This window comes from Solanum stenotomum, chromosome 8, assembly GCF_019186545.1.
Source record: "Solanum stenotomum isolate F172 chromosome 8, ASM1918654v1, whole genome shotgun sequence".
Lineage (NCBI taxonomy): Eukaryota > Viridiplantae > Streptophyta > Magnoliopsida > Solanales > Solanaceae > Solanum > Solanum stenotomum.
Window position 1 is genome coordinate 25,021,092 of NC_064289.1, and position 18,613 is coordinate 25,039,704.

Here is an 18,613-nt window from a genome sequence, read left to right on the forward strand (position 1 = left end):
GTTATTGTTGACGTGAAGTCTAAGCAACATCTTGACCCTATTTTGATGGAACTAAAAGAGTCGGTTCTTAACAAAGCAATAGAAACTCTCTCAAGGAGAAGATGGGGTGCTTAGGCACCAAGGAAGATTATGTGTACCGGATGTGGATGGCCTAAGAGAGGCAATCTTAGAGGAGGCCCATGGGTTCCGATACTCCATCCATTCGGGAGCCACCAAAATGTATCGCGACTTACGTGAGATTTATTAGTGGAACGGAATGAAAAGAGACATAGCAGATTTTGTGGCTAGGTGCTCAATTTCCAACAAGTCAAAGCCGAGCACCAATGACCGGGAGGTCTAACTCAAGATATTGGTAACCCTACTTAGAAGTGGGAAGAGATCAATATGGACTTCGTGGTAGGCTTGCCTCAAACCTGTAGGCAACATGATTCCATTTGGGTCATTGTGGATAGATTGACTAAATCAGCCCATTTCCTTCCCGTCAAGGTTTCTTATTCGGCGGAAGATTATGCTAAGTTGTACATTAAGGAGATTGTGAAATTGCATGGGGCCCCATTATCGATTATTTCTGATAGAGGTGCCAAATTTACTTCCCATTTTTGGAGGTGTTTCTAAAGTGGGCTTGGTACTCAAGTGAAACTTAGTACCACATTTCACCCTCAAACAGATGGTCAAGTGGAACGCACCATCCAAACCCTAGAGGACATATTGAGAGCGTGTGTCATTAACTTCAAAGGTAATTGGGATGACCACCTACCTTTAATAGAATTTTCCTACAACAATAGCTACCACTCGAGTATTGCTATGGCACCCTTTGAAGCACTTTATGGTAGAAGGTGTCGATCTCCGGTTGGGTGGTTTGAAGTAGGTGAATTTGCTTTTCTTGGTCCCGAGGTAGTCTATGAGGCTATGGAAAAAGTTTGACTTATAAAGGATAGGTTGAAAACGACTCATAGTCGGCAAAAGTCTTATGCTGATAATAGAAAGAGAGATCTTGAATTTGAAGTAGGTGATTGGGTCTACTTAAAAATCTTACCCATGAAAGGGGTGATGAGGTTTGGTAAGAAGGGGAAACTTATCCCCCGGTATGTTGGGCCTTATGAGATCTTGAAGCGTGTCGGAAATATGGCTTATAAGTTGAAATTGCCGATCGAATTGGCCCTGGTTCACCCGGTGTTCCATATTTCTATGTTCAAGAAGTGTATAGGTGACCCGGTGTCCATTCTCCCTCTATAAGGTTTAGGGGTGAATGAGAACCTTTCTTATGAAGAGGTTCCGGTCGAAATCCTAGATCGTCAAGTTAAGAAGTTGAGGAATAAAGAGGTTGCCTCCGTAAAAGTCCTATGAAGAAACCACCTAGTTGAGGGTGCAACATGGGAGGCCGAGGCCGACATGAAGTCCCGCTACCCTCATCTTTTTCCTCTTACTCCTAGCCATAGTTGAGGTTAGTAGTCTCTCTTAATTTGGTATAAATTGAAAATCATGTGTGTTGATGATTATGACATGATTTCCTTGTATGTGCATATTTTTGTGAAAATTCATGCTTAAGTTGTATTTTGAGTTTCCATTAATTTTGTTTCTCGTGGTTGATATTGCACCCATAGATGTTGTGTAATGTTGTCTTCATGAGAGTTGTTGTAATAAGCATGCTTGGTGTTGTCTTGTTAAAGAAATGTCTTGTTGATTGCTTAATATATATGTTTATGCTCATTGAATATGGAGAAGATAGTTCCTCCTATACTTATGAGAAGTAAAGAGTTTTAAGCATAGTGATGTTGTGGATTAAATCCCTATATGATATGATGATATGATGTTTTTGATGTGACTGGTTGTTGTGCTGCTAGTTTGAGTCATTGTCTCCCTAGAAAGAAGTCCAAGTGACATTCAGGGACGAATGTTCCTAAGGAGGGGCATATTTAACACTCCGAAAATTCTATGACCTTAAGTTAGAGCCTCACCTTATGAATAATGACTTAAAAATAGTTAAAATGATGTTTATAAACCTAAACTAATGTAATTGACTTGGTTTGGAAGAGCAAAAGTCTTAAACGTCAAGAAACGACGACGACGTCCGAAAACTAGAGAAGAATGTGTTCTAGTATGTCCTTAGGTTTTGGGCAGGTATGGGAGTGTCGTATGATGGTATAATCTGGTGAAAAGGTTTAAAATAGGTAAATATATGCTCCTAGGGTCAAAACGTTAGAATACGACTCCCCGGGGCCACCCTAAGGGGCCCCGAGGAGGACCCCAACCTTAGCCAAGCAAGCTGCCAAGGCAGCTTGCAGATTGCACTTAGAGGGAATAGCTGCGTGTCGCGCACTTGTTTCCCCAAGGAGAAAAAATCCAATTCGCGATGCGGTTGTGTCGCGGACTCTACTATCTCAAAATTTAATTCCAAATAACTTCAGGGAACAGCTCCACGTCGCGGAGTTGTTCCGCGACGAAAATGCGGAAATTCATAAATCTATTTTTACTTCATTAAAGAGTCCATTCAAGTGAGGGGTATTTAGGGTACTTTAGGGAACGTGTATATAATGATTTTTAAGTCAATTTACCTCATTTTTATCACTCAAACACAAAACCCCAAAGATCTAAACCTAAAGTTCCTCATTCTCTCTACTCTCTCTCTCTTCTCAAGAACTCCATTGAAGAAGATTGGAACTTCAAGAAGAAGCCCAACTCTCCAAGGTTTTAACTCGGATTTTCGTGGTTAATTCGTCAATAAGGTATGGTTTCTTATCACTCTTGGGATTCCTTTCCCCAAGAGGCCCCTTCAAGATTAATTTCAAAATCTCAAATTTCTAGGTTTCAATCCAAAAACGTGGGTCTTCTTTCTAAAGTGAAATTGATGTTATAAACTGACTTTGATTGTTATATGAACAATTATGGATGAATTTATGTTGTATTGGTGGTTTCTTGAAGAATTCCCCATGAGACCCATGTTTCTCCTTCTTTTCCTAATTCTAACCCTAGTTTGTGTTGGATATTGATTGAAGGCTATGAATTGAATGTGATGTTATGTAATTCATGTTTGTATGATGATTCTACCCTAGGTTATGTATAATTTCTATGAAATTAGGGTTGAGTCTTTGAATGAAGCCTTGAAGGCTATGAAGGGAATATGTCAATTGCTTATATTGATGTTGATTATGTTATTACTTCACTAATTACCTTGTATTATGTATTGGTTATGAATTGCTTGATAGTTGAAGTATGGATGTCCCACGAAGGGCAAGAAGGTATGAAGGTTGGTTCTTCTATGAACTCAAGTATGAAAGGTAAATTACTTAGATTGTAATGATGTTATACCTAATGTGTTAATGTGGTGTTGATGACCTAGTTTCCTCATCCTTAACCCTCTACACTTGTATTAGCTATGAAGTATGTATGTATATTATGGTATGATTGCTATATGATTGAAAGGTAATTCTCATAATTGTAGTGTAATGTAAAGTGAAAGGTTTACTCACTTGCTAAGTGTCTCTAAAGTGAAAGGATTATTACTCACTTATGAACACATATGAGATATTATGGTAAGATGTCTACATAAGGGTCTATTAAAGGCTAATGTGAACTTATGTGATGACTAAAGATGATTACAAAAGGGAATTAGATGCTTAGCACCGAAAGGGCATGTAAATGAGATGGGGGTCTCACGTTTAGTAAGTCCGGCTCCCCACATGGGTTTCCTCACATTTAGCAAGCTCGGATTAACTACGGTATGTGTTGTCTCATGAGATTGAAACCCCACGTTTAGTAAGTTAGGGTTTCTAGAAGCAATCTCTTTGACCCTTAACTATGTGCCAACATAGGACTCTAGCTTAGTGGATTCACCTAGATAGCTATGTACGAATGGTAATCACCTTAGGTAAGTGTTAACCCTCTCTTTTCGGTGTTGGAGTAGAACACCGGATTCCATGTAGCTCTCATGGTCTATGTCGGTTATTGCAATATTGCTATAATGTAAAAGTAAATGAAGGTATGAAAGGTGTGAACTCTTACTAGGGCTTTCTTAAGGGTTTCTACATAGTGTAAGGGAGGGTATGGGACTTCTCTTGCACATTGTACTTGTGAGATCCTAAGAAATGGTTGTAGTAGTGTTCCCTTATGATTATGATTATTATGACTTATGTATGTTGAAGCTATGTTATGTATGATCATTATGAATATGGTAAGTTATGATGAAATATGATCTTATGAATGTATGCATGAAGTAGGTTGCTTAATGTGATACTTGGCTTTGAATAGGGTTATGGGGTTCTATTCTTTGGATTGCACTAGTATTGCTTGGGTTGTCTACATGTTGGGATGATATTATGTTGGTTTGGACTATGATACTTAATTTGTGTGCATATTGGATTTACTTGGCTAAAAGCATGTTTTGAATAAAATGTCTTTTTATACATGTTTCAATGGTTTTTATGCATAGTAGTCATACTTAGTATGTGTGTTGTACTAACCCATATTTTCTCCCTTTTCCCCAAACATTTAGGTTCGGGCCGTTGAGGATTCAAGCTTACTTCTCAAGACACTTGGAGTTGCTTCCCCAAGTTGGTGAGTCCTCAAGTCCGAGGACAAGACCCTATGATCTAGCTTCTATGTTTAGTTCTTTGCTTATGTTGAAAGACATTGTTGTACTTCCTATTTGTAAGACTTCTTATTGATGTAAGGGCTAAGTCCCATTTTCGATACTTCTATGTCTAGATGGTGCATTGTGACGAAGTTAGATTCTATTTTTCATGTATGAAGTGAAGTTGAACTTCCAAAGTAAAAGTTTTAAATTTTTCGTGATTTTATTCTATGATACATGTTATGATGAATGCTAAGGGCTTGTATAAGACCTCTTCAAGGTCGAATACGCCGGTAAGGACTAGGGGGTGCTCTCGGGTCGTTACAGTAATAGATAATCATGATTCTCTCTTATTAATTGTATTTATATCACCTATTACTTAAAATATAATTATAATAGACTAATTATTTAATAAAGTGGAATTTAATTGATTTTTAAATAAAAAATGATATGTTATAACTTGAAATTGAAATGTTATAAGTAGTAATATTTTAAAAGTAAATTTAAAACCTGTAATATTGCCCCTTAAATATATATGTGGGGTGATTTTTCCATAATTTAATACTTTATTACATAGTCAACCCTAAAAAATATGGTACACTAACATTAATTCATCAACTATTTGATTGATTATAGGATTTGCAATGTAAAACTCCTCAAAATGCTATTCTTCACTTAAGTTTATTGGTGAAATTAAAATTGAACCTTCAAAAGTTTGTCCAAATTGCCAATTAGGTGGTGCAACATTGTAGCTTCTAATAGTCCTTCCTTCACTTGTTGACACTTGAAATGAAAGACTTTGGCCATTCATATATGAATTGCTTTGCCAATTTTGGCCCCAATTGGCTGCTATCCAGACCCTGACCCTTTAATAGAGACTAAATTAAAATCTCCAACGTTTGTCACCAAAACGAAGTTAAAGTAAGAGTGTCCATATATTAATTGTAAACCTTATTCCTCTTTTTTTGTTGCCGGGCACCCTGTTAAATACCATCAACAAACTTCATGTCAGCCAATTATTTCGCGCCTAGACATAATTTTTTTAATTGAGATTTAAGTTATATCCACTAACAAGATAATAGAATGTGTATACTATTAGTGCAACTTAAACTCCAATTTAAGGTTACTTGCCTTATTAATTAGGTTATGATAATTCTACTGATTATAGGTAGTTACTTATAATGAGTTTGAGTTATATGTACTCATATGGTATATCTTTTTTGTTTTTTTAGTACTAGGCCACTTATAAGGTTGGTATAAAGTAAATTTCCATGATAAACAATAATTGGTGACTTTATAAAAACGGTAACCCCTAATCCCTCTATCCCATTTTACATAGCACATTTTTTAGTTTGCCCTTATAAAAATGATACATTTACATATTTAGAAATAATTTAAGAGATAAGTGTCAAAAATACACCTAAATTATTCTCATTTTTTGAGTTTCATACCAAACTATTGAGAGACTAAGTTTCTCAAACTAATAAGTTACTCCCTTCGTTCCTTTTTATATGTCACCTTTTTAGATTTCACTTGCATTAAAAAAACTAAGTTTACAATTCTACCCCCATTTAATATTTTTTTGAAGTCAACTTTTCAATAAATAATAAATAAATTCATTTTTTATTTTTGAAGTAGTTACAATGAACATTAATTACTTATTAGTTTTCCTATGTTGGTCAAATATCTATTTTAAAGACTAATTAGCTATCAAGGGTATAGTAGGAAGAATATTGTAATTTATGCATTGATTTTATGAAATGACAAGTATTATGGACCAATTATTTATAGTAAGGATGACATATAAAAAAGAACGAATGGAGCATAGTTTAGGTATGAAACTCACACTCTCTCAATAGTTTAGGTTTGAAACTAAAAAAAAATATAGTTTAGATGTGTTTTTGACACTTATCTCTAGTTTAAAATAAGTGAAATATTCAAAGTTCAAGAGAATTGTTGAACTTTTTTCATGTTTACCCTTCATTTAATGAGGTTCTTAACTACTTTACCTTTTCTAGGAGATTAATATCAAAATAATCAAAAGGGCAATAGTGGAAAGTAGTCTTTGATTTATGTTGTTAAATATTTTTTTCTGTATTGAGCTATTTGCAAGAAGGCTGGCTCAGCCAAATCGAAGTGCTGGCGCGGAGGATTGTACCATCCACCGTTATGGATTTGGTGGACAGAAATTTGTGGCTGTAACAGTAATAGTGATAGTAGCCTCAAGGCACCATGGTGCATCGTTGCTGCAAGTGAGCTCGTAGCAAGCACCACAGGTCAAGCCATTGTTGAATAGTGTTGTGCTTAGTGCTGCTGTGTTGGTTCCATATCCTTGGCTATACAAATTGCCATAACCGCAAGCACCCCCTACATGCATGCATGTCCCTAACACATGATGTTTTTGTTAGTCAATTTAATTTGACATAATAGATAAACGTATCATTTAATTTGACATAATAGATAAACGTGTCATTTAATTTGGCTTCAGTTTGCATCACACTTAAATTTCCACGTATAAAGTTGAATAAGTAGACACATTTGCATTACGTGGCATCTTGTATGTAGTATGTCACATAGGATGTATATGTCCATTTGTTCAATTTTATACAAGCTTAAGTGGCTACATGCGCACGTCCAAATTGAAATACATCATTGTTAAAATGCATGCTTAGGTATTATCCCATTTAACTTCTAGCATAAGGAACCGTCCATAAAAAAAATAAGATTTTTAATTTGGAAATTAAGACATGTTGTAACATCTCACAATTTGAAATAACTAGGAAGAAGCTAATAATTGGAAATAGTCATTTTTGAAAAGAATGAAAATCTGGAAATTTTGTTAAGTTAGGAAAAGTGAGTTTTTGGTCAACTTCAAACGGACATAACTCCTAGCTCAGGAAGATTTAGGTGTATTTTCAGATATGGTAGGAAATCTCTTGGAATGATCTTTCCAACGCCGCCGAGTTTGTGCGATTCCGAGTTCGTATGAGTGAGTTATGCCCTTGGAAGTTGGACTGTTAGAATAAGGGAAGTCTAAAACCAGATTTTAGAAGGGTAGTTTGGTCTTTTCCTTACCGAACTTAATTAATTCATTTTTAGGTGTTTAATTGGGGTAAAGTCAGATTTTAGTCAGTTTAGAAAAAGTGAATTTCACGCTAGGGCTTAGAGAGAGGAGAAATGAGGAGAAAGGAGATGAGAAAGCAAGATTCGTCAAGATCGTTGAGTTTAGCTTGTGGATTTCGTCAAGGGGTGATCCTTACGAGGTATGTGAGATCACGTAGCATTGGTTTAGGTCACCCACGCGCCAATCATGAATCAATTTCAGCAAAGTTTATTAGATTTGAAAGTAAATCCTTGAGTTCTTGATGATATTTGTTTGAATTCTTGTGGGTTGTGTTGTTGGAGTTTTCTTGAGATTGATTCATGATTTTAGTTGTGTTTTCGAGTAGAATCTAATGTATATTGAGGGTATAGATGATTCTAAGTGTTAAGGGAAAGAACCATGGAACTTTAGAGGGTTTAGAGATGAAAAACGAGCAAGAAAAGTCATCAAACGCCTGGGGAAAAGGGTGGGGCGTCACGCCAGCCAGTGAGCCCCAAAAGGGTCTTTGAAGTTTACCCCTTGGGGTGACGCGCCAGCCAGTGCTCCCCAGGGCAGTCTCTGATCTTTGCCCTCTGGCGCCTCGCACCTCTCAGAGCGCCAGGGACGCCAGTCCTTCCCATTTTTTCCCCACCTTTTCGTACTTGTTCCCTAATAATGTACCTATGGTTACTAGTTAATTCCAACACTCTAAGGTACATCAAAACATCATGAAATCATCCATAAACATGAGATCATGAACCTTGAATCCATAATCCAATTCAAAGAAAGTTAAGATCAAAGTCAAGAGAAGTTTATGAAGTTTTCAAAAGTCTTTCACAAACGTTTTAACTTTGTTTAAAGACTTAAGTTTCAAGTTAAGCAAAGAATAAAGAGTTAAGTTCATTTCTTCAAAAGAAGTATATCGGGACTACGTATTCCCAAAGAGTAAAATGTTTTCACATTTAAACAAGAAAGGAAATCTTGATTTCGAAATAGCCTTTGAGCTAGTTTTCAGAAAAGAGTAACCGCTTTCTAAATGAAGCAAGAGAGGAAACTATGATTTCCAAGATAGTCTTTGAGCTAAATTTTTGAGCAATTATCTCAAATCATAGAAAGAATGATGTTTTTAAACATAAGAGCTAATATCACATTTTTTGGAGTAGTATTGAGCACCGATATGGGGAAGAGTTCTGACAACTCACATCCCCCATAAATCATGTGGCCATCATGAGTAGAAAAGGGTCATACTTTGTAGATGATTCTTTTAGTGCTTTTAGCATAGACTAGTGGATCCACTTAGTAGTTCAGATTCTATACCATTGGTAAGGTATAGGATGGCCGTGGCAGCGTGAGGTAAAACGTTGTATCATCATAATAGCACTTACGTGATGGCTGTCGGTTAGAGAAACTCCCACAGAAGTAATTGCATTCTTAATTACACAGTTTATTTGTATTTTTACATANATTCCCAAAGAGTAAAATGTTTTCACATTTAAACAAGAAAGGAAACCTTGATTTCGAAATAGCCTTTGAGCTAGTTTTCAGAAAAGAGTAATCGCTTTCTAAATGAAGCAAGAGAGGAAACTATGATTTCCAAGATAGCCTTTGAGCTAAGTTTTTGAGCAATTATCTCAAATCACATAAAGAAGTATGTTTTTAAACATAAGAGCTAATATCACATTTTTGGGAGTAGTATTGAGCACCGATATGGGGAAGAGTTTTGACAACTCACATCCCCCATAAATAATGTGGCCATCATGGGTAGAAAAGGGTCATACTTTGTAGATGATTCTTTTAGTGCTTTTAGCATAGACTAGTGGATCCACTTAGTAGTTCAGATTCTATACCATTGGTAAGGTATAGGATGGCCGTGGCAGCGTGAGGTAAAACGTTGTATCATCATAATAGCACTTACGTGATGGCTGTCGGTTAGAGAAACTCCCACAGAAGTAATTGCATTCTTAATTACACAGTTTATTTGTATTTTTACATACATCTCAGAGTTATATGTATCTTTGCATACACACAGAGTTTACATCATGTTTAAAACATCTTTCCTTTATATTGCACTTGTTTTAAATTATTTTATATTGAAATAAGTTCAGTTTTGTTGAGTTGAGTTGAGTTGAGGCAGGTAAGTTCTTCAGATTCTTTTCAAGCCTAGGTTGTGTTTAGCATTCCAACTCACATACTCATACATTCAATGTATTGATGCTAATAGGCCTTCATCTTATTATGATGCAGACACAGGTAACTGGGATCGACATCTAGCGCATCTTTGATCCAATGACCACTCTATAGTCAGTTGGTGAGCCTCAATGCATTCCAGATGACTCATTTTATTGTTTTCAGTTATTTTATTAGTTCATTAGGATGTCGTGGGGTTTTTCCTGACATCCATCCCAGTTCTTTTAGAGGCTTCATAGACAGTCAGATGTTAGTTCTTTAGTTTTTTCATTGTCATTATCTTTTGTTAAGACTTGAGTTTGCCTTAATGGCTAAGTTGAATGTTCCATTATAACATTCTAGTTTATTACATACACTTGTCTTTGTTGAATTAAGTCTTTCGCTGAGTAAGTAAGTCAGGCCAAGGGTTACAATGGTTCTTGAGTGCCAGTCCCGTCCAGGGTGTAGGTTCGGGGCGTGACAAATTTGGTATCAGAGTACAAAGTTCAAGAGTCTTAGGGAGTCTATAAAGCCGTGTCTGTAGAGTCTTGGTTATCAATATGAAGCGTGCCATATCTATAATTATGAGGCTGCAACATTTAGGAAAATTTCTCACTTCTTTCACACTCATTTCGTGCGTTATAGTTTGATCTCTAAAAAGTTTCTCTCTAATTCGTGCGTGTGCGTGTTTTCAGATAATCATGCCTCCATGAAGAGTTGTCAGAAGTCGTCCTGCTAGACGTAATGTTGAGGAACAAGAGTTACCAAATGCACTTCAAGAACAACCTCAAGGAGAAGTTACCAATGATGAGTTCCATGAGGCTATGCAGGTGTTGAGACAAGTTGTGACCAACCAAGCTGGGCAACAAAGAAGAGCTAGACATGAAGTGGCTGATACTTCTAGGATCCGAGAGTTCTTGAGGATGAATCCTCCAAGTTTCACGGGTTCAAGCACTACTAAGGATCCGGAGAATTTTATTGAGGAACTGAAGAAGGTATTTGAGGTCATGCATGTTGCTGACACCGAGCGAGTTGAAATAGCTGCATATCAACTGAAGAATATTGCTAGGACTTGGTTTGATCAGTGGAAATAGGGTAGAGTTGAGGATGCACCACCTGCGAGTTGGGCTTGTTTTAAGGAGGCTTTCTTGGAGCATTTCTTTCCCCGATAACTGAGAAAGGCTAAGGTACGAGAGTTCCTCACACTTAAGAAAGATTCTTTGAGTGTTCATGAGTATGGGTTAAAGTTCACCCAACTATCCCGTTATGCTCCGGAAATGGTTGCGGACATGATGAATAGAATGAGCTTGTTTGTTGTTGGACTAGCTCGTCTGTCGAGTAAAGAAGGTAGGGCTGCAATGATGATAGGTGACATGGATATATCAAGGTTAATGGTATATGTGCAGCAGGTTGAGGAAGATAAGCTAAGGGATAGGGAAGAGTTTAAGAACAAGAGAGATAAGACAGAGAACGAGTCCGGACAATAGAAAAGTAATGCCAACTATCCATTCTTCCAACAGAAACAGAAGGGACCTGCTCTATCATCTGCTATTGCACCTTCACCTAAGAACAAAGGTGAGTACAATAGTCAGAATTTCAGAGCTAAACATGCGTATTCTCAGGGTAGCATGGCGCAAGGGGGTAGTAAGCCTCCTGCCTGTGCTAAGTGTGGTAGGAACCACTCAGGTACATGTCGTGAGGACTCCACTGGTTGTTTCAAGTGTGCTCAAAATGGGCATTTTATGCGAGAATGTCCAGAGAACAAGCAGGGTAATAATAATGGGGTAAAAGAGCTCAGTCTTCTTTAGTTGCTCCACGAGACAGAGTTGCACCTAGAGGGGCTACTTCTGGTACTGGCGGAGGAACAAACCGCTTTTATACTATTAATAGTCGCCAAGAGCAAGAGGATTCGCTAGATGTTGTCACTGGTATGATCCAAGTCTTTGACTTTACTGTTTATGTTTTGCTAGACCCAGGAGCGAGTTTATCTTTTGTAACTCCATATGTTGCTATGAATTTTGATGTTATTCCTGAGCAACTTAGCGAACCATTCAATGTTTCTACACCTGTTGGTGAGTCTATTCTAGCAGAGAGAGTCTATCATGATTGTCCCATTTTCGTCACTCACAAGAGTACCATGGCTGATTTAATTGAGTTAGACATGGTAGATTTTGATGTCATTCTTGGTATGGACTGGCTTCATGCCTGTTATGCCTCAGTTGACTGTAGGACTTGAGTTGTCAAGTTCCAGTTTCCAAATGAGCCAGTCTTAGAGTGGAAAAATAGTTCAACAGTGTCTAAGGGTCGTTTCATATCGTACCTTAAGGCAATGAAGTTAGTTTCTAAGGGGTGTGTCTATCACTTAGTCCGAGTTGATGACTTGAGTGTTGAGATACCTCATATTCAGTCAGTTTCAGTAGTAAAAGAGTTTCCAGAAGTCTTTCCAAATGATCTACTCGGAGTCCCTCCTGAGAGAGAGATAGACTTCGGTATAGATATTCTCCCAAATACTCGTCATATATCTATTTCGTTGTATAGAATGGCACCAGCAGAGTTGAAAGAGCTTAAAAAGTAGTTAAAAGACCTCTTAGATAAGGGTTTTATTTGACCAAGTGTCTCACCTTGGGGCGCTTCGGTCTTATTTGTGAGAAAGAAAGATGGTTCCCTTAGGATGTGTATAGATTACTGTCAGTTGAACAAGGTTACCATCAAGAATAAATATCATCTCCCAAAGATTGATGATCTTTTAGATCAACTTCAGGGTGCCACTTGTTTCTCTAAGATAGATCTAAGATCTGGCTACCATCAGTTAAGGGTAAGAGAATGTGATATTCCAAAGACATCTTTCAGAACTCGTTATGGTCATTATGAGCTTTTGGTCATGTCCTTTGGTTTGACCAGTGCGCCTGCATCATTCATAGACCTTATGAATAGGGTATTCAAACCTTATTTAGATATGTTTGTTATCGTCTTCATTGATGACATACTAATCTATTCAAGGAATGAAGAAGATCATGCCAGTTATCTCAAAATAGTTCTCCAGACTCTGAAAGATAGAGAGTTGTATGCTAAGTTCTCAAAATGTGAGTTTTTGCTTGAGTCTGTGGCATTCTTAGGCCACATTGTGTCTGGAGAGGGAATTAAAGTTGATACCCAAAAGTTTGAGCCAGCGCAGAATTGGCCTAGACCCACATCTCCAACTGATATTAAGAGTTTTTTCGGATTAACTGGCTATTATTGAAGGTTTATAGAGGGGTTCTCATCTATTTCATCCCCTTTGACCAAGTTAACTCAGAAAACAATGAAGTTTCAATGGTGTGAAGCTTGTGAGAAAAGCTTTCACGAATTGAAAAAGAGGTTGACTACTGCCCAGTGTTGGCCTTACCAGAAGATACGCAAGGCTTTGTGGTGTATTGTGATGCATCCAGAGTTGGTTTGGGTTGTGTGCTAATGCAGAATGGCAAAGTTATAGCTTATGCCTCCAGACAGTTGAAAGTTCATGAGAAGAATTACCCAACCCATGACTTAGAGTTGGCTGCTATAGTATTTTCTTTGAACATATGGCGTCATTATTTATATGGTGTTCATGTAGATGTATTCACTAATCACAAGGGTCTTCAGTATGTCACTCAGAAAGATCTTAATCTTAGACAAATGAGGTGGTTAGAATTACTCAAGAATTATGACATGAGTATTTTTTACCACCCAGGTAAGGCTAATGTTGTTGCTGATGCTTTAAGCAGGTTATCTATGGGTAGTACCGCCAATATTGAGGAAGAAAAGAGAGAGTTAGCGAAAGATATGCATAGACTTACACGCTTAGGAGTCTGACTAATGGATTCCACAGAAGGAGGAGTAGTGGTGATGAATGGGGCTGAATCTTTATTAGTGTCAGAAGTGAAAGAAAAGCAAGACCAAGATCCCATTTTGCTTGAATTGAAGGCAAATGTTCATAAGCAAAAAGTATTAGCTTTTGAACAAGGGGGAGATGGAGTATTGAGATATCAAGGTAGGCTGTGTGTACCAATGGTGGATGGACTCCAAGAGAGGATCATGGAGGAAGCTCAAAGCTCCAGATATTCTATTAATCCGGGTTCCACAAAGATGTATTGTGATTTAAAAAAGGTGTATTGGTGGAATAGTATGTAGAAGGGCATTGCAGAATTTGTTGCTAAGTGCCCAAATTGCCAACAAGTTAAAGTAGAGCACCAAAGGCCCGGTGGTTTGGCTCAGAATATAGAACTTCCTGAATGGAAGTGGGAGATGATTAATATGGACTTTATCACATGTTTACCAAGGTCTCGCAGGCAGCATGATTCTATTTGGGTGATTGTCGACAAAATAACAAAATCAGCCCATTTTTTACCGGTAAAGACTACTCATTCAGCAAAAGATTATGCTAAGTTGTATCTTCAAGAGGTGGTAAGACTTCATGGGGTTCCGATCTCCGTTATTTCAGACAGAGGTGCGCAATTTACTGCACAGTTTTGGAAATCATTCCAAAAAGGCTTGGGTTCAAAGGTGAACTTAAGTATTGTCTTTTATCCTCAAACAAATGGGCAAGCAGAGCGTACTATTCAGACTTTAGAGGATATGTTGAGGTCTTGTGTGATTGATTTCAAAGGTAATTGGGATGATCACCTACCTCTTAATGAATTTGCTTACAACAATAGTTACCACTCGAGCATCCAAATGGCTCCTTATGAAGCTCTTTATGGGAGGAGATGCAGATCTCCTATTGGATGGTTTGAAGTTGGTGAAGCAGCGTTGATAGGACCAGATTTGGTTCATCAAGCTATTGAGAAGGTGAAAGTGATTCAAGAGAGGTTGAAAACGGCGCAGAGTCGTCAGAAATCCTACACTGATGTTAGGAGAAGGGAGTTAGAGTTTGAAGTAGATGATTGGGTATATCTTAAAGTTTCACCCATGAAAGGTCTTATGAGATTTGGTAAGAAGGGGAAGCTTAGTCCTCGGTATATTGGCCCTTACAGGATATCGAAAAGGGTAGGTAATGTAGCTTATGAGTTGGAGCTACCACAAGAGTTAGCCTCGGTTCATCCGGTGTTTCACATCTCTATGTTGAACAAATGCATGGGCATTCCTTCATTAATCATACCAACTGAAGATATTGGGATCAAAGATAGTTTATCTTATGAAGAGATTCCGGTTCAAATTCTAGATCACCAAGTTTGCAAGCTGAGAACAAAAGAGGTAGCTTCAGTCAAAGTCCTTTGGAGGAACCAATTTGCTGGAGAAGCTACTTGGAAAGCTGAGGAGGATATGAAGAAGTGATATCCACATCTCTTCGAATCCGGAGAAGTTCCGAATTAAGGTACTAATCCTTTCTTAGAATTTATTATGAGTTGGCATGTTGTTTTGCATTTGCTTGTGGGTGCTTGAATTGAATGTTGCATGTTATACCCTTAGCCTAGTAAGAGTAATCCCATTCGAGGACGAATGTTTCCAAGGGGGAGATATTGTAACTTCTCGCAATTTGAAATAAATAGGAAGAAGCTAATAATTGAAAATAGTCATTTTTGGAAAGAATGAAAATCTGGAAATTTTGTTAAGTTAAGAAAAGTGAGTTTTTGGTCAACATCAAACGGCCATAACTCCTAGCTCAGGATGATTTAGGTGAACTTCCAGATATGGTATAAAATCTCTTGGAATGATCTTTCCAACGCCGCTGAGTTTGTGCGATTCCGAGTTCGTGTGAGTGAGTTATGCCCTTTGGAAGTTGGATTGTTCGAATAAGGAAAGTCTAAAACCGGATTTTAGAAGGGTAGTTTGGTCTTTTCCTTACCCAACTTAATTAATTCGTTTTTATGAGTTTAATTGGGGTAAAGTCAGATTTTAGTCAGTTTAGAAAAAGTGAATATCACGCTAGGGCTTGGAGAGAGGAGAAAAGAGGAGAAAGGAGAAGAGAAAGCAAGATTCGTCAAGATCGTCGAGTTTAGCTTGTGGATTTCGTCAAAGGGTGATCCCTACGAGGTATGTGAGATCACATAGCGTTGAGTTAGTTCACCCACGCGCAAATCATGATTCAATTTCAGCGAAGTTTATTAGATTTGAAAGTAAATCTTTGAGTTCTTGATGATATTCGTTTGAATTCTTGTGGGTTGTGTTGTTGGAGTTTTGTTGAGATTGATTCATTTTTTAGTTGTGTTTTCGAGTATAATCTGATGCATATTGAAGGTATAGATGATTCTAAGTGTTTGGGGAAAGAACCATTGAAGTTTAGAGGGTTTAGAGATGAAAAACGAGCAAGAAAAGTCGTCAAACGCCTGGGGAAAAGGGTGGGGCATCGCGCCCCAAAAGGGTCTCTGAAGTTTACCCCTTAGGGTGACGCGCCAGCCAGCGCGCCCCAGGGAAGTCTCTGATCTTTTCCCTCTGGAGCCCTGCGCCTCTCAGGGCGCCAGGGACGCCAGTCCTTCCCATTTCTTTCCCACCTTTTCGTACTTGTTTCCTAGTAATGTACCTATGTTTTCTAGTTGATTCCAACACTCTAAGGTACATCTAAACATCATGAAATCATCCATAAACATGAGGTCATGAACCTTGAATCCATAATCCAACTCAAGGAATTAAGATCAAAGTCAAGAGAAGTTTATAAAGTTTTCAAAAGTCTTTCACAAACGTTTTAACTTTGTTTAAAGACTTAAGTTTCAAGTTAAGTAAAGAGTAAAGAGTTGAGTTCATTTATTCAAAAGAAGTATATCGGGACTATGTATTCCCAAAGAGTAAAATGTTTTCACATTTAAAAAAGAAAGGAAACCTTGATTTCCAAAGAGCCTTTGAGCTAGTTTTCAGAAAGGAGTAATCGCTTTCTAAATGAAGAAAGAGAGGAAACTATGATTTCCAAGATAGCCTTTGAGCTAAGATTTTGAGCAATTATCTCAAATCACAGAAAGAATGATGTTTTTAAATATAAGAGCTAATATCACATTTTTGGGAGTTGTATTGAGCACCGATATGGGGGAAAGTTCAGACAACTCACATCCCCCCATAAACCATGTAGCCATCATGGGTAGAAAAGGGTCATACTTTTTAGATGATTCCTTTAGTGCTTTTTAGCATAGACTAATGGATCCACTTAGTAGTTCAGGTTCTATACCCTCGGCAAGATATAGGACGGCCCTGGCAGCGTGAGGCAAAATATTGTATCATTATAATAGCTCTTACGTGATGGTTGTCGGTTAGAGAAACTCCCACCGAAGTAATTGTATTCTTAATTACACAGTTTATTTGTATTTTTACATACATCTCAGAGTTATATATATCTTTGCATACACACATAGTTGACATCATGTTTTAAACAACTTTTCTTTATATTGCACTTGTTTTAAACTGTTTTATATTGAAATAAGTTCAGTTTTGTTAAGTTGAGTTGAGCCGGATAAGTTCTTCAGATTCTTTTCAAGCCTATGTTGTGTTTAGCATTCCAACTTTATGATGCAGACACAGGTAACTAGGATTGGCATCCAGCGCATTGTTGATCCAGTGGGCGCTCCAAGTCAGTTGGTGAGCCTTCTTGCATTCCGGAGGACTCCTTTTTATTGTTTTCAGTTATTTTATTAGTTTATTAGGATGTCGTGGGGTTTGTCCTGACATCCATCCCAGCTGTTTTAGAGGCTTCATAGACAGTCAGATGTTAGTTCTTTAGTCTTTTCATTGTCATTATCTTATGTTAAGACTTGAGTTGCCTTAATGGCCAAGTTGAATCTACCATTATAACATTCCAGTTTATTACATAGACTTGTCTTTGTTGAATTAAGTCTTCCGTTGAGTAAGTAAGTCAGGCCAAGGGTTTACTTGGGGCTAGCAATGGTTCTCGAGTGCCAGTCCCGCCTAGAGTGTAGGCTCGGGGCGTGACACATGGTACATGATAATAACGAGTAAAAATGCACCAATAGGTTAAAATTATTTATATTATTAGTGTGTTTATGTAAAATACTTTTTCAGTGACGATAATTAAATATGAATTACGTTTGTTTATCAAGAACTTAATCATTCAAATTTTCTTTGCTTCAATTTATGTGTCTTACTACTTCATTATTGGTAGTTTGATCTAATTTTTTAAAAACATCATTTTTCATATCTAGTGTAACTCTTTAATTACAAGATCTTATTACGTGACATGTTAAGCACCACAACATTCAAATTAACATTTTGATATATCATGTATACACATGGTAAAACTGCAAAATTCAAAAGTCTTTCGTCAAAGACATAGCATAGGATGGAAATTATAAATCTTTTGGACATACCCATTGTACAAGAAGCATCACTCCCTCCATAGAAGGTGGCATGAGCACTTTGCCAGCCTCCATAATGGGTGAAAACCCCATGGAAGCAAAAGCTTAATAAGAAGAAGAAAGAAGAATGTATGGAGAAAGCCATTGTTGAGGAAGTTGAGAGTTACTAATAAATAAGTATGAGAGAGTAGTAAGTGGCTTAATGCTAGTTGAAGAGGTATGTATAGAGGCGCTATTTATATTTAATAGTAGTGAACTTGAAGCAGAAATTGGGGCTAAAGATATGGTAGGCAAAATTTAAGTATACTAATTGATTCCTCCCTAAGATCTTAGTTAACAGTACCTCTTTAGTTCTTTAACTTGCAAACCTGACAATCCAGAATCTCAATCGGTGTTTCTTCATATGATAAGTCATTTTTCACCCTAACACTTTATATTGGAACGATGAGTAAAGGATCTCTATTGCTAAAGACATAAAATACATGGTGTACGAATATCAATTCCTTAGGTAACAGTAATTCATAAGCCACTTTCTCAATT

General features: G+C 37.4%; 1 pseudogene; it reads right to left on the reverse strand.

Annotated features, from left to right (window-relative positions):
• The window catches only part of LOC125873642 (expansin-A8-like), a 28,269-nt pseudogene extending 10,051 nt beyond the window's left edge, over positions 1-18,218 (reverse strand).
• Positions 18,219-18,613: the final 395 nt, after the last annotated feature.